Genomic DNA, 17,479 nt, shown 5'->3' with positions numbered 1-17,479 from the left:
ACGAATGTCTAAGTCCTATATGTCTAGACTTTCCATTATACACTTCGCTGAATGCTCTTGCTAATGTGGCTTGGCTATCGCAATGTATCATCACTTTTGAGACATTGTCTTTAGCCAATGGAACTTCCAACAGAAGATCCCTCAACCATTCCGCTTCTTGACCGGCGGAAGCGAGAGCCACGAACTCTGATTCCATGGTCGAAAGTGTAATGCATGTTTGTTTCTTGCTCTTCCAAGAAATTGCTCCACCAGCAAGTGTAAATATCCATCCAGTTGTAGATTTATGGTCTCCAATATTAGATATCCAACTCGCATCAGTGTATCCTTCTAATATGGCAGGGAACCTTCCATAGTGAAGACCAAGGTCCTTGGTTTTCAGTAGATAGCCAAAAATCCTTGTAATTGCCTTCCAATGTTCATTACTTGGATTACTAGTAAATCGACTCATTTTACTGACTGCAAATGATATGTCGGGTCTGGTACATTGCATTAGGTACATTAGACACCCTATTGCACTTGCATATTCCAATTGAGCCACTGATCTTCCATTATTCTTTTGAAGTTTGTTGGCATGATCAAATGGAGTGGTTACTTCCTTAAAGTTTAGATGTTTAAACTTATCAAGCATTTTCTCAATATAGTGGGTTTGACTAAGTTCATAACCCCCACTATTTCACTTTACTTTAATCCCCAAAAATGTGTCAACTAGTCCAAGACCATTCATCTTGAATATGAAAGTTTGAAACCTCTTTGTTTCTAAAATTCCATTCATCTTGTTACTAATGATCAATCATATAATCAATATGAATACGAGTGAATATCACAATATTCTCACACAACTTTGTGTACAAACACTTGTAACAAGAATTAGATGAATAATATTTTAGATAATCATGCATGATGATGTAAGAAGGTTTTTAGATGAAGTGAGAAATGAAATTATGAGCAATTTAAATTAGTATAAATTTCAACGAGTACCTTAGTTATGTTCACTTGTCTCAAATCTTCACTTGAATTCTATGTTCAACTTTCTTAGTCAACTTCATCATTGATGTGCATGAACCTTTTGAACCTTTTCTCCTTTGATAATCTTTGTCTTCATCAAAATTAAACTAGATATAAGATTTATTCCTCACAATCTTCCCCCTTTTGATGATGACAAAATATTGTCTCCTCTTAAGTTGTGTGTCTCCCCTAATTAATTGGTGAATCTTACTATGACATTGTCAAACTTTTGATGTCATTGTTTCGGTGCTTGTTTGAATTCGATACAAGGATTTCTCAAACTTGCCCACCTTTTGTTCATTTCGACATAACCTTCTAGTAGCTCCATGTAAATCCCCTCATCGAGATTTCTATTTATGAATGTTATTTTGACATTCATTTTAGGAACTATACGGTTATGCAAAGAAGCTAATGCAAACGATGCACTAATTTTGTTGCCCTTGCTACACTAGTGCATATGTATCAAATGATAAATACCTTCTTTTGTTAAAAACACCATTGGTCATTAATCTAGACTTGTAGGTGTTCAGTGTACCATCACACTATGATACTTCCTTCTAAACAAGAGTAATAGGAATCTTACGAACAAAATTCTTACTATTTCCTTAAATTAGATCAAAGAAATAAATTGACTATCAATTTTGTTCGGTGCTCGATCCTTAGTCTTTCGGTCTCTCTTGATTATTCTAAGTTCGAGTTATTTTCAACAAATCCATGAAGAATCTTCCTCACAAGATTCTTCATTAGTGACGAACTTTCGGTTTGTGTTTTTCCAATCCGTGGAGAACCTTCCTCACGAGATTCTTCTTTTGTGGAAATCTCAAAATTCTTATCCTCTGTGATAAGGTTCTCAAAATTCCACATCTCATGATTCAATAGTGAAATTAGACTCTAAATTCAGAAGTCTTTATAAGTCATGATCCATTTTCGGATAATCATTATATTATATGTGTAATTATAATCATGCTATACAAAAAAAAATAGAGTTCTGCATTTTAATAAATCACATTCATATATTACGTACATGTATCACCAATTATTATTCAATATCCAAAGCTTAACATATACACTCCAGAACATTTATTATTGGATCGTGGTACATACATTACTTAACATAACTTTCTTAATTTAATATTATGTATAGTGTAATATATATAACACATATGCACATAGATAGTTAACGGATTACAATACGTGAACATTCATAACACCATACACCATATCAATTAAAATTCATATCCAAACATATGATACATAAAATTCTGTCTGATAATTAAACTAAAATATAGTCATTAATATTATAAAAGAATATCATCAAATACGCCGATTCTTATAGAAATTAGAACATTGTGAAAATCATAATATCAATATCCTAAATATAAAAGAAAAAGAATTTATCGGTTAATATCATACCAAAGTTCATGATTTTATGATTTTCGATAATGCATAAATAATATGAAAATATTTTGAATTAATTGATATTAATATATGATTATATGAACCTTTTATAAATATACCATGCTTTAAAAAGATTTAGTAATAGTATGGTATATGTTGTAAATCATTTATGCCATACTGTTTGAAACATTGTGTTTTATGGTGAAATGGTGTTGTTTCATCAAAGGTTGCAAACTTTTGAAACAACATCCATATCTCCTATAAATATATGATTCTATTCAGAAAAATAAAACAAGAACTAAAAACGAATTTCTCTTCCAAATTCCAGAAAACCTTCCTTGCATTTCGGGTTCTTCACTTGTCTTGTGCAGACTCGAAATAAGGCTGACATTATCCTGAGTGTTCTTGCATTTTCCAACTCTAAGACATAATAAAAGAGTGCTTGAAATACTTTTAAGGAAAGTGATTCTCAATCACGATTCAGTCCTGGATCCATTTAATTTTACCGAATTTTCTAACAATGATCACATACTGAAAGTAAAACCCAGACCATTTGGAACCCTGTATGCACTTGATTCTAGACTGTCTGGTCCATGATCTTTGGGTTGGTTTGCTTTTATGAGCAATGGTCCATGATCTTTGGGTTGGTTTGCTTTTATGAGCATCTGCATTTGATAACTGAGGATTTTTTAATGCACCATATATGTTTCTTAGACACCACGTGAAAATTCGAAAATGTCTTTCAAATTTTGAAGATGCATCTTCGGACGCACCTCGTGCACACGGTTGGAATTAATTCATATTTTGTAGAAATTTGTTGACAAAGTTTGTTAGAGAGTATTTTAGTATTTCTCATAAAGTCCCACTTGTATGTAAGCAAGTGAGTGGTGTGAGCATTAGTATCTTTATTCCTTTTGCAGTGCGTGTGTATTTTTCTGTGCAATCATTTTGTAACCATTTCAAGAATAGTGGAAGTTTGTTATTATTCTCTCTTATCTCTCTTGTTCATTGTTCATCTTTTTCACCTTGCGCACCAACAATTGATATCTAGAGCTCCGGTTCAGATCCACAAGGAAACACCACGGGAAACACGAGTGAAACGGTGAGGCGTTGTGTGATTGATTTATGTTCGGAGAATTCGTGTTGAATTTCTGTTCAGAATCACATATCTTGATTCCGCGGGATTGGGAAACACTGTGTTTAAGTGAGTTCTGAGTGTATTGCACGAGGTTGAAGATGAACGGAAACAGTAATATGAGCACCAAGCTTCTAGTGTTCGATGGAAAGAACTAGAATTGTTGGATGGCTCAGATGCGTGTGTTGTTTAGAGCTCAAGATGTTCTTGATCTCATCAACGATGGTTACGTTCAGGTTGCACTACTAGAAAATGCAACAAATGCGTAGAGAAATATTCATCGTGATTTGAGGAAGAAGGATCAGAAGGCTTTGTTCTACATCCATCAGTGTGTGGATGTGAACGTGTTTGAGAAAATCGCTTACTCGACGACAGCGAAGGCTACGTGGTGTCATACGGTGAACTGACTTTTTGTGTTCTTAATCGCAATGTCGCGGTTAGCAAGAGTCGCCACCGACTTTTCTTTTATCCAATAAGGAAAGGTGGAAAAGAACAGGAAAGACCTTAATTTAGATTCTTAGGTTCGGGAGGTACATTATACAAAGGGAAGGTGTTAGCACCCTTTGTATCCATGATTATCCATGGGCTCTTAATTGCTCAATCATTTATGTTTTTCTAGTTTGAAAAAGTGGTTGAGAGATGTGTAGGAAGTGTTTTGAAAAGGAGAATTTAACTTTGTAATGATTCTCGTATGAATGTATACAAAGTGGTTATCTCGTTTAGTTTTGAAAATAGTTTAGAAAAATATAACTCGACAATGATTCTAGTGCGAACGTATGCCAAGTGGTGATTTTCTAATGGAGGTTTTGAAAGGTGTAAGGTGTGAAAAGTAGTTTTAAATTGTGAATAAGCAATTAAGAGTTATACCTATCCGAGGTCTTTCCGGGCATTTCCTATCCTTATGAGGGTAAAACTGTCCTTACTATTGAGAAGTAAGCAGTTTTATCCTTTGGATGTAGAAGGGTCATTGATTGGTCATCGAAGGCAACAGTTGTGAGGATACCTTAGCATTCGAAGGGACTATCATCATTTAACCGTAGGCTACACCGAAGGGTCATCGAGGGACAAAGGCAACGTTCGAGGGACTATGATGATTTAACCGAAGGGTCTTTGCTAAGTGTATCCCCATATTCGCGGGACATGACCGTAATACCGTAATCGCAGGGTAACAAAGAGAGGTCCGAGATCACTTATTTGAAGGCAAAGTTTTACAATTAATTAGGTAACCATAATCAAGTAGGTAATTAGGTCCATATTAAAATCAATACATTAAGATCAATTAAGCCATTAGGGTGGATCTTCGCCATGAAATGCATACATTAAAATCAATTGAATAATTCGGGGTGAATCTCCATAAGGGTATCCCACACATAAGGTGGAATACCTAGCCGGCCGTTTCTTCGAGAATATGTAAGCCTTTGCACAATTCAACACACGGGTTAGAGCATCAAAGTAAAGTACAATTGAAAATTGCACTACAACACAACAGTCATAATCTCAGGCCAAATGATGCAGAATTATAATAAATCTTGGTTAGATAGACATAAGGCAGAATAGAAAAGAAACAAAGCAGCCGCTGTCCCGCTCGCCTCTGCTTCGCATAGCGAAGGCTCAGCGAATGCTCGCTACAGGCTCGCTTAGCGATGTGCTAGCGAGCGGCCACGGGTTTGGAGTTTGACAGCAGCATGACCTCCGAAAACCTGAGCTGGTATGGCACTTGATTACAGGAACAGCATGGACAAACATTCATGATATTCAAACATATTTAAATTCGCATGTGCAATCAAATTACATATTCGAAACTTCAATCATGATGCTTTATGTATATAGAGATTACCGATTAAAAGCATAAAACAATAGTGATGCGCAAACCTGCTTGCAACTAAGCTGCTATGTTGAAGAGACTGATCGCTTTTGGGATCGGATGGAGTTGGGCGGCGGTAGCTTCGGAGCGGAGGAGCGGCCTTCAGGGTTTCTTCACTCGGAACTCTCTAAAGTAGCCTCCAGGGTTTCTGTGCCAGGGTTTTCGTCCGTCTTCCTCTCGTTTTGGTTGGTCTTCGTCCCCCTTTTCATGACTGAAACTTGGCTATTTATAGTGATTGTGATGACCTAATGGGCTCAGAATGAAGCCCAGAAATTCTGCTATTCGCAAGCTTCGCTAGGCGAAGGAGTTGCTCGCCTAGCGAGCCAGCTAGTTTGGGCTTTTACTGGATCTGATGCTTCGCTGGGACGAGTGTCATAACGAAGTGTTCGCTAGGCGAAGGAATTGCTCGCCTAGCGAGCAGGCCAGTTTGGGCCATTTTCTGGATTGGGCCTGTTGTGAGTTGGGCTTTTGTTCCTCTGAGGTCAGTGCCTTGTAGAACAAGTCGGAGTGCCTTGAAAAATGCCTTGTAACATCAACGGGCAAATTTTGGGGTATGACAGCTGCCCCTGTTCAATATTCTTGAACCGAGAGAGTAGAATGGTATGTGCACCATTCGTGGTCTGGAGGTGGAAGATTATTGAACACTAAAATGCCCCAAAAATTTGCGCTTGTCAACCAGGAGCTAGTCTTGATGGAGATGGGCTTAAAGATGCCATCCAGGGAATTTGATGATGAGAACTCCGTTAGGCTGTGTCTGATGATGAAAGGGGGTAGTCATATGCTAGACTACACTTCAGAAATATACCGTACACTAGGTAGCATCTGAGCAGATGAAGGTCTAACTGGGTCGTACATTAAACCGTATCTGAGCAGAATGAGCCATCCATTAGGCGGAATCTGATTATAAAAGGGGGTAGTCATATGCTAGATTACAATTCAGAAATATACCGTACACTAGATAGCATCTGAGCAGATGAAGGTCTAACTGGGTCGTACATTAAACCGTATCTGAGCAGAATGAGCCGTCCATTAGGCTGAATCTGCTTATAAAAGGGGTAGTCGTACACTAGACTACAATTCAGAAATGTACCTGTCATTAGGTAGCATCTGAGTAGCAGAAGGTCTAACTGGGTCGTACATTAAACCGTATCTGAGCAGAATGAGCCGTCCATTAGGCTGAATCTGCTTATAAAAGGGGTAGTCGTACACTAGACTACAATTCAGAAATGTACCTGTCACTAGGTAGCATCTGAGGAGATGAAGGTCTAACTTGGTCGTACATTAGACTGTATTTGGGCAGCATCTGGTCTAACTTGGTCGTACATTAGACTGTATTTGAGCAGCATATGGTCTAACTTGGTCGTACATTAGACTGTATTTGAGCAGCATCTGGTCTAACTTGGTCGTACATTAGACTGTATTTGAGCAGCATCTGGTCTAACTTGGTCGTACATTAGACTGTATTTGAGCGGCCTCTGAGGACTTGACGGTCTAACTTGGTCGTACATTAGACTGTATTTGAGTGGCCTCTGAGGACTTGAAGGTCTAACTTGGTCGTACATTAGACTGTATTTGAGTGGCCTCTGAGGACTTGAAGGTCTAACTTGGTCGTACATTAGACTGTATTTGAGTGGCCTCTGAGGACTTGAAGGTCTAACTTGGTCGTACATTAGACTGTCACTGAGCAGAATCTGAGGACTTGAAGGTCTAACTTGGTCGTACATTAGACTGTCACTGAGCAGAATCTGAGGACTTGAAGGTCTAACTTGGTCGTACATTAGACTGTCGCTGAGCAGAATCTGAGGACTTGAAGGTCTAACTTGGTCGTACATTAGACTGTCACTGAGCAGAATCTGAGGACTTGAAGGTCTAACTTGGTCGTACATTAGACTGTATTTGAGTGGCCTCTGAGGACTTGAAGGTCTAACTTGGTCGTACATTAGACTGTATTTGAGTGGCCTCTGAGGACTTGAAGGTCTAACTTGGTCGTACATTAGACTGTATTTGAGCAGAATCTGAGGACTTGAAGGTCTAACTTGGTCGTACATTAGACTGTCACTGAGCAGAATCTGAGGACTTGAAGGTCTAACTTGGTCGTACATTAGACTGTCACTGAGCAGAATCTGAGGACTTGAAGGTCTAACTTGGTCGTACATTAGACTGTCGCTGAGCAGAATCTGAGGACTTGAAGGTCTAACTTGGTCGTACATTAGACTGTCACTGAGCAGAATCTGAGGACTTGAAGGTCTAACTTGGTCGTACATTAGACTGTCACTGAGCAGAATCTGAGGACTTGAAGGTCTAACTTGGTCGTACATTAGACTGTCGCTGAGTGGTTGAAGGTCAGAATGGATCGTACGCTAGATCGTATCTGAGTTGTTGAAGGTCAGAATGGATCGTACGCTAGATCGTATCTGAGTTGAAGGAGTCATATGTTGAGCTGAATCAGAATGAACCGTACGCTAGGCTATATTTGCTAGTATTTGTATATGTTGTATTTGCAATGAATGTCCGGGATGTACTTATAGATGCCATCGTTAGGAAGATGTCAGAATGAATGTTGACACGGAGTATATCTGAAAGATGTATCTGAAGAAGAAAGTAGTCGTGCGCTAGACTGCACCTCGGAATATACAGTACGCTAGGCAGTATCTGAGGGATATAGTTGAATCTTGAATGTAATTGATAAAGATGTTCGTCTGAATGGACCTTTGTTTTGACTGTATCAAGAGGATAATTAACCTGAAAAATAAAGTTAGCTTCATGCCATGTCATGATGCATGAGATGCAAATGTTGTATGCATGCGTTTGCTGTGAAATGATGTAATGAGTGAATTATGCGTCTGGAATAAATGAGAGCATTGTATACATGTATATGTTATGAAATGATGTAATGTATATGATGCGGACCGAAAATTGTATGTAGGTATGTGATGTGAAATGATGTAATGAGTGAATTATGCGTCTGGAATAAATGAGAGCATTGTATACATGTATATGTTATGAAATGATGTAATGTATATGATGCGGAACGAAAATTGTATGTAGGTATGTGATGTGAAATGATGTAATGAATGCACTATGTGTCTGAAACGTTCTTCCAGGGGCCTCTACTGGGGAAATAAATCTCAGTCTTCTGGTCGGAGATATTTGTATTGATGACCCTTCCTTAGCTAGGGGTTTTTGACTTTTATCTGATGGCAGAGATATTCAACAGAGCCTGGCTGGGGCTAGAAGAGATGACCAGTCTAGTGATGCCAATTTCTTCTGGGGAATAACTGGCGTTGCCGGGGAATCGAATTAGCAATGGATTCATTGGGAAGCGGGATTAGACCTTCTCCTCGATCCTGAAGTCGTGTAGTAATTGCTATTACTATTCTAGGCATGCATTTTTGGTAAACATTGATCATATGCATAAATCAATTCAAAGTAAATCAATGGACGTTTACGCAAACAAAACAGAAAAGTAAAAACAAAAGCATCTTTTTGGAAATGAAATTGTATTGATTTTGAAAGAGGGCCTGTAAACAGGCAATTTGTGTACAAGGAGACAGAAATCCTAGTAAGAGGAAATCGTCAAGAAAACAAAGAGAAAGCTATGCAGAAAAAGTCCTATTGATTTTAATTCCACTACTGTCATTATGTCTTCAAGCGTCTCATCTCCTGTTGTCGGATAGAAGTGATTGGCTTGTTCAGTCCTTGGAACTTGGTTGAAGCTGACTGAGAACGGGACATAGTCTTACGCTTTAATCCCTAATTTTTTTTGCCTGGACCGCCTTTTCAGGTTTTCAGTCCATCAGGATACCCTTTTTTGCCCAAGCCGCCTTTTCAGGTTTTCGACTTGCCGGGTGTACATCTTTGTATGTTTATCCCTAATTTTTGCCCGAACCCTTTTGGTTCGCCGGGATGCCCTTACTTTTGCCTAGGTACGTCGACCTAGCGGGTCTCTTTTATGCGTAGTATTTTTTAACTATGTCAGCATTCACAGGATGCGGGAACTCTTCGCCATCCGTTGTAGCAAGCATCATGGCTCCACCAGAGAATACCTTCTTAACTACAAATGGCCCTTCGTATGTGGGAATCCATTTGCCCCTGGGATCACCTTGTGGTAGAATGATACGCTTGATCACCAAGTCGCCAATTTGATATACCTGTCTCTTGACCTTTTTGTTAAATACCTGGATCATGCGCTTCTGATATATCTGCCTATGACAAACAGTCGCGAGTCTCTTCAATCAAATTTATCTGATCGAGTCGAGTCTGAATCCGTTCATCTTCATCTAAGCCCGCCTCTTTCATGATTCTTAGAGAGGGAATCTGAACTTCCACTGGTAAGATGGCTTCCATTCCATAGACTAAAGTGAACGGAGTTGCCCCTGTCGAAGTGCGCACCGAAGTGCGATAACCGTGGAGAGCGAATGGTAACATCTCATGCCAGTCTTTGTACGTTACTGTCATCTTTTGTATGATCTTCTTGATACTCTTATTAGCAGCCTCCACGGCGCCGTTCATCTTTGGCCGGTACGGAGAAGAGTTATGGTGTTTTATTTTGAACTGCGTGCAGAGTTCAGTAATCATCTTGTTGTTCAAATTAGTAGCATTGTCAGTGATAACTCTTTCAGGAGACAGCAGGTTTCTCAAATAGATATTTGATAGAATCCATCTTAGAAGTCAATAAAGTGGTATGATTCAACATATACTGTCTTAGTCGGCGAGCAGCCCAAGCCAAAGCACAGCAAGCTTTCTCGAGCTGTGAGTATCTTGTTTCACAGTCGGTACCTTTTGCTAAGGCAATATATGGCATATGCCCTTTTCGACCAGACTCGTCATGTTGCCCCAACACACCTCATTGAATTTTCTAACACGGTCAAATACATGATGAGAGGTCTTTCTTCAACTGGTGGTATCAGAATTGGAGGTTCTCGGAGATACTTCTTGATTTTGTCAAAAGCTTCTTGGCATTCATCATTCCATACCATCTCTTGATTTTTTCTCAGTAATTTGAAGATGGGTTTGCAGGTAGCAGTCAAGTGTGGAGTGAATCGGGCAATGTAATTCGAGTGCCCCAAGAAACCTCTGACTTTTTTCTTGTTTATTTAAGTACCCAGATTTACAATTTCAATTGATTCCTCATGCGGCTGTATAGTCTTTTCTTCTTGCAGTAGTCGGGCAAGTTCTCCAGGGACTTCACAATCTTCCTCGCTTCCATCATCGGCTTGGTAGATCGGATTTTCAAAGTCATAATGAACAGTAGCAGAGTCATTACCAACAGGATCCAGAGTGGATAGGGATCGGCAAATTGTTACGTGAGTGTGTGCAAGAAACATAGCTTGTTTGAAAAATGACAGGAAAGATAAAGAGCGCAATATTTGAATGCAAAAAGTCCATTGATTTATTGAATATGAATATGCTTATGACAAACCCTTAAAATTAGCTATTATGCCCCGGGTATAGACACAATGCTTTTGAAATACTAAAATAGCAATAACAATTACTCCCGACTAAAGGAAATCGGGATAGTGTCTTCAGCCTTCCAATTATTGAGTCCGTCACCAATTGTTGGGTAGACCCAGCTATCCAGGTCGCAATCGCTGTCAGCATCCTCTATAGCATTAAGAGTTTTGTCATGATCAGGCAGAGGAGCAGTGATGACCTGAGGAGTCTCAGGCGGATCCAATTCAAATTCTCCGGCGTCGATCATATCCTGAATTTTATTCTTCAACGACCAACAATCGTTCTTATTATGCCCGGGGCTATCGGAGTGATACGCACACCTGGCGTCGGGATTATAACTAGGAGAAGTAGTGTTGGGTTTTGCCGGAGGATCTCTGAGGGTAATTAAATTTGTCTTTAGCATACCCTGCAGTGCTTGTGCTAAAGTCATATTGATCTTCGTAAACTGCCTTCTTCCCGGGTTAATGTGCCTCACAGATTTCTTGTCTTTTTTCTTCTCGAGCAAGAGAGCCTTCAGTTCCTCCTGCCCCTTGGATAAGTTCAAGATCATCTCCTGGAGTTGAGCATTCTGAGTATGGAGATCCTTGACAGTTTGTTCGAGGTCCATTTTTCTGTTTGCAGGAAAACCGTGAGAACATTGATCCCTTTAGAACACCTGTTGTGCAATGTTATGCTATGCAATGTATGAAATGTTTTCAAGGACTTTTGGAATTTAACTTTGCATAAACTACCAAAAAAAGGAAACTTTTTTTTTCTCTCTCTCTCTTTTTTTTTTTTTTTTTTTTTTTTTTTTTTTTTTTTTTTACAAAATAGAGCAAAGTTAAATCCCTAAGTCCTCGAAATGGTTAGTTCGATGCCATGATGTTATGATGTTAAGTAAATAACAAGCACAAACAAGTCACACAACCATCGTTCCTAAGTTTTAAGGCTTGCATGAGTTCCATAGGTAAGTACCCTCCCCACTGAAGTTTGGTTGGTTCAACCTGTCCTAGAGTAGTAACCGGGTTCTAGAAGGATCTCAGATCATCGACCTTTCTTTAAGTCCACTTCAGTGCAACGCCAAGTGGTTGACCAAAGCTTCCCTAAAGTCCAATCTCAAAGAGTGTAGTATCGAGTCTCAACCAACCCCAGTCGGAACCGAAGTCAGTTATCTCACTACTTTCTAATGGCTAGGATGAGTCAATTAGGGTTCTAAAGGTCTGGTTAATGCTTTGATGGCACCACGCGAATGCCAAATTTTTCCTCAAGTAAACATGAGGAACATCAGGACATCCAAAGTGTCACATTAACCGTAGCCATCATTTTAACCATTCCAGTATACGCCGGATAGTCGCGATGATCTATTGCTACTTACCTAAGGTACACTAGATCCGGGTGTAGGATCTTTCACTCAAAAATTCCCTTAAAAGAAGGAACAATTTGAAAACATAAATGATTTTTTAAGGTGACCTCTCTTTGTAGTCCCCAGCAGAGTCGCCAGTTCTGTCATACGGTGAACTGACTTTTTGTGCTCTTAATCGCAATGTCGCGGTTAGCAAGAGTCGCCACCGACTTTTCTTTTATCCAATAAGGAAAGGTGGAAAAGAACAGGAAAGACCTTAATTTAGATTCTTAGGTTCGGGAGGTACATTATACAAAGGGAAGGTGTTAGCACCCTTTGTATCCATGGTTATCCATGGGCTCTTAATTGCTCAATCATTTATGTTTTTCTAGTTTGAAAAAGTGGTTGAGAGATGTGTAGGAAGTGTTTTGAAAAGGAGAATTTAACTTTGTAATGATTCTCGTATGAATGTATACAAAGTGGTTATCTCGTTTAGTTTTGAAAATAGTTTAGAAAAATATAACTCGGCAATGATTCTAGTGCGAACGTATGCCAAGTGGTGATTTTCTAATGGAGGTTTTGAAAGGTGTAAGGTGTGAAAAGTAGTTTTAAATTGTGAATAAGCAATTAAGAGTTATACCTATCCGAGGTCTTTCCGGGCATTTCCTATCCTTATGAGGGTAAAACTGTCCTTACTATTGAGAAGTAAGCAGTTTTATCCTTTGGATGTAGAAGGGTCATCGAAGGGTCATTGATTGGTCATCGAAGGCAACAGTTGTGAGGATACCTTAGCATTCGAAGGGACTATCATCATTTAACCGTAGGCTACACCGAAGGGTCATCGAGGGACAAAGGCAACGTTCGAGGGACTATGATGATTTAACCGAAGGGTCTTTGCTAAGTGTATCCCCATATTCGCGGGACATGACCGTAATACCGTAATCGCAGGGTAACAAAGAGAGGTCCGAGATCACTTATTTGAAGGCAAAGTTTTACAATTAATTAGGTAACCATAATCAAGTAGGTAATTAGGTCCATATTAAAATCAATACATTAAGATCAATTAAGCCATTAGGGTGGATCTTCGCCATGAAATGCATACATTAAAATCAATTGAATAATTCGGGGTGAATCTCCATAAGGGTATCCCACACATAAGGTGGAATACCTAGCCGGCCGTTTCTTCGAGAATATGTAAGCCTTTGCACAATTCAACACACGGGTTAGAGCATCAAAGTAAAGTACAGTTGAAAATTGCACTACAACACAACAGTCATAATCTCAGGCCAAATGATGCAGAATTATAATAAATCTTGGTTAGATAGACATAAGGCAGAATAGAAAAGAAACAAAGCAGCCGCTGTCCCGCTCGCCTCTGCTTCGCCTAGCGAAGGCTTAGCGAATGCTCGCTACAGGCTCGCTTAGCGATGTGCTAGCGAGCGGCCACGGGTTTGGAGTTTGACAGCAGCATGACCTCCGAAAACCTGAGCTGGTATGGCACTTGATTACAGGAACAGCATGGACAAACATTCATGATATTCAAACATATTTAAATTCGCATGTGCAATCAAATTACATATTCGAAACTTCAATCATGATGCTTTATGTATATAGAGATTACCGATTAAAAGCATAAAACAATAGTGATGCGCAAACCTGCTTGCAACTAAGCTGCTATGTTGAAGAGACTGATCGCTTTTGGGATCGGATGGAGTTGGGCGGCGGTAGCTTCGGAGCGGAGGAGCGGCCTTCAGGGTTTCTTCACTCGGAACTCTCTAAAGTAGCCTCCAGGGTTTCTGTGCCAGGGTTTCCGTCCGTCTTCCTCTCGTTTTGGTTGGTCTTCGTCCCCCTTTTCATGACTGAAACTTGGCTATTTATAGTGATTGTGATGACCTAATGGGCTCAGAATGAAGCCCAGAAATTCTGCTATTCGCAAGCTTCGCTAGGCGAAGGAGTTGCTCGCCTAGCGAGCCAGCTAGTTTGGGCTTTTACTGGATCTGATGCTTCGCTGGGGCGAGTGTCATAACGAAGTGTTCGCTAGGCGAAGGAATTGCTCGCCTAGCGAGCAGGCCAGTTTGGGCCATTTTCTGGATTGGGCCTGTTGTGAGCTGGGCTTTTGTTCCTCTGAGGTCAGTGCCTTGTAGAACAAGTCGGAGTGCCTTGAAAAATGCCTTGTAACATCAACGGGCAAATTTTGGGGTATGACACGTGGGACACACTGGTGCGGTGCTACGGCGTTGATACATCAGTGAAGAAGGTGAAGCTTCAGTCTCTACGTAAGTAGTATGAGAATCTAAACATGAAGAACAATGAGAAGGTACCTAACTACATCTCCAGAGTGATTCTGATCACAAATGAGATGAAGTCGTATGGAGAAACTTTCTCCGAGGAAAGTATAATTGAGAAGGTACTTAGATCTCTTAATCCTCAGTTTGATTACATCGTTATAACAATTGAACATTCTAATGATCCGAGCACCATGAGAATGAAAGAGCTGTAAAGTAGTCTAGAGGTGCAAGAGTAGCGTCTGGACGAAAGAACCGCTGAGAGAGAGGTAGAGCAAACTCTGAAAGCTTCTTTTGTCAAAAAAGACCAGAAGTAGTCTTATTCAGAAGCCAAGAAAAGACATGGTAGATGTCAGAAGTCAGAAACCTCAACTTCTGTAAGTCAGGAGGGAAAGAAGAAGTATGACAAGATAAAAGGTTAATATTGTAAGAAGTTTGACCACTTCGCTGCAGACTGTTGATCAAATAAGGAGAGGAAATCAAAAGAAGCGAATATAGCCAAAAGTTCTGATGATGAACATGTGCTATTAATGACTTCTGATTCTGATAATGTGTCTATATAAGACTGGTGGTATATAGACACTGGTTGTTCAAACCATCTTACCGGAAATAAGAAATGGTTTATTGGTTTTGACTCTGGGAAGAGGACCAAGATCAGATGTACTGATGATAAGTATCTGAATGCTGAAGGAATGAGGAATGTTAGAGTGATTCTGAATAATGACAAATCTGCATTAATTCAGAATGTCTGGTATGTTCCTAGCATGAAGAGCAATCTGATGAGTGTATGTTAATTAGTTGAGAAGGGATTCTCAGTTATCATGAAAGACAATCTTTTGAAGCTGTATGATTGTGATCAGAAACTGATTATGGAGTCAGAACAGGGAAGGAATAAAACATTCAAGGTGAATGTTAAAACTGCAAACTCTGAGTGCCTTAGCGCAATAAGTGTTAAGAAGGAGAGTGGGTTGTGGCACAAAAGATTTGGTCATTTGAACTTCAGAAGCTTAGGGCATCTGAATTCAAAGAAACTGGTACGTGGGATTCCTGCAATTAAGAAACCAGAAAAGTCATGCAACGTGCGCATGAGAGGGAAGCAACCAAGACTGTCATTTACATCAGAAGTAGCTCCAAGAGCAAAGCATGCTTTAGGAGTTGTGCATTCTCATGTTTGCGGACCATTTCGAGAACCCTCACTAGGAGGGAATAAATATTTTGTGTCATTTGTGGATGAATTCACAAGGATGACACGTGTATCCCTTATAAAGTTCAAAGACGTGGTGTTTGTTGAATTTAAGAAATTCAGAATCAAGGTTGAGAAACAGAGTGGTCAGACTCTGAAGATTCTCAGAACTGATGGTGGATGTGAGTATAACTCTACAGAGTTCAAGAAGTTATGTGAGGAGAATGGAATTGAACATGAAGTTATTGCTCCTTATACTCCTCAACATAATGGTCTTGCTGAAAGGAGAAACCGAACTTTGCTTAATATGGTAAGGAGCATGCTGAAGGAGAAGAAGCTTCATAACATTTTGTGGGGAGAAGCTGTTATCACTGCAACATACATGCTCAGCAGGTATCCAACCAAGAAGCTGAAGGAAATTGTTCCTTTTGAGAGGTGGACTGGAGATAAGCAAAGTGCGAGTCATTTTAGAGTATTTGGTTATGTCTGTTATAAACACATTCCAGATGCTACTAGAAAGAAGCTGAAGCAAGGTGATGTTACTGGTGGGGTATCACAGTACATATGCTTATAAGCTTTATTGTCCATTCACTAATAAGGTTGCAGTCAACAGAGATGTTGTTGTGAAAGAGTCATAAGTATGAGATTGGAGCAAGTTTCAATCCAGCTCCGATGCTGTCATACCCCAAAATTTTCCCATCAATAGTTCAAGACATTTTTCAAGGGCATTCTGACTCATTTTATGGCACTGATCTCAAAGGAACGAAGGCCCAGCTCACGAATGGCCCAATCCAGAAAATGGCCCAAACTGGCCTGTTCGCTACGCGTTCGCTACCAGCTCGCCTAGCGAACGTTCGCTACCAGCTCGCCTAGCGAAGCAAACGTTCGCTACCAGCTCGCCTAGCGAGGTTGACAGACAACAAAAATTTTCGGGCTTCGTTCTGAGCCCATTAGGTCATGAAAAAGGGCATTATAAATACCAGCACTTCAGTAATGAAAAGAAAACGAAAAAAGGAGAGAGGAGAACCCTAGCAAGCAAACCCTAGCGCTCACAGACGGGAAACCCTAAAGGAAGCCCTGAAGGAAAAGCCGGCGGCAGCAAGGTCACTTCCGCTCAATTCGATCCGATCGGCCAACTCAAGGTTACAATTCGATTACAAACAGGTTGGCATAGCTATTACTACCTTATGTTCTTAATTTGCATATGATATCATGATTGAATTTATGAAACTATCTTAAGTTTTACATATGAATTTAAGTATGCATGAACACTTGAATGTCTAACCACATAATCTCTGTAACGAATGCTATAAAGTGTGAAGCTTGCTGCCATTATGTCGTTATTAAAACCAAAATCCGCAGCCGCTCGCTAGCACATCGCTAAGCGAGCATGCAACGAGTATTCGCTAAGCCTTCGCTAGGCGAGGCAGGCGCGAACCTGACGGTAGCCAACTTTTCTGTTCTGATTTTTCATCCATGTTTTATCATAGCCAGGCATTGTTTATCTGATCCTATTATCGTTGTGATTTCTTTTGCGGTGTAATCCTCGATTGCACCCTGATTTGGTATGCTAACCCGTTTGTTGAATTTTGCAAAGGTTCATATGTCCCAGAAAAAAGACCGCCGTTAGGTCTCCCACTTTATTTGTGGGATACCCTTGTGGAGGCTCACCCTAAATTGCTTAATTAATTTTAATGTGTTAATTTTAATAATTAATTTTAATAATTAATTTTAATGTATTAATTTTAATGTATTATTTTTAATGTATTGATTTTAATGTGGAGATTCATCATAATCACCTAATTAACTTTAAAATGTGGCCTTTAAATATGTG

This window comes from Lathyrus oleraceus, chromosome 1, assembly GCF_024323335.1.
Source record: "Lathyrus oleraceus cultivar Zhongwan6 chromosome 1, CAAS_Psat_ZW6_1.0, whole genome shotgun sequence".
Lineage (NCBI taxonomy): Eukaryota > Viridiplantae > Streptophyta > Magnoliopsida > Fabales > Fabaceae > Lathyrus > Lathyrus oleraceus.
This window is presented reverse-complemented; position numbering follows the sequence as displayed.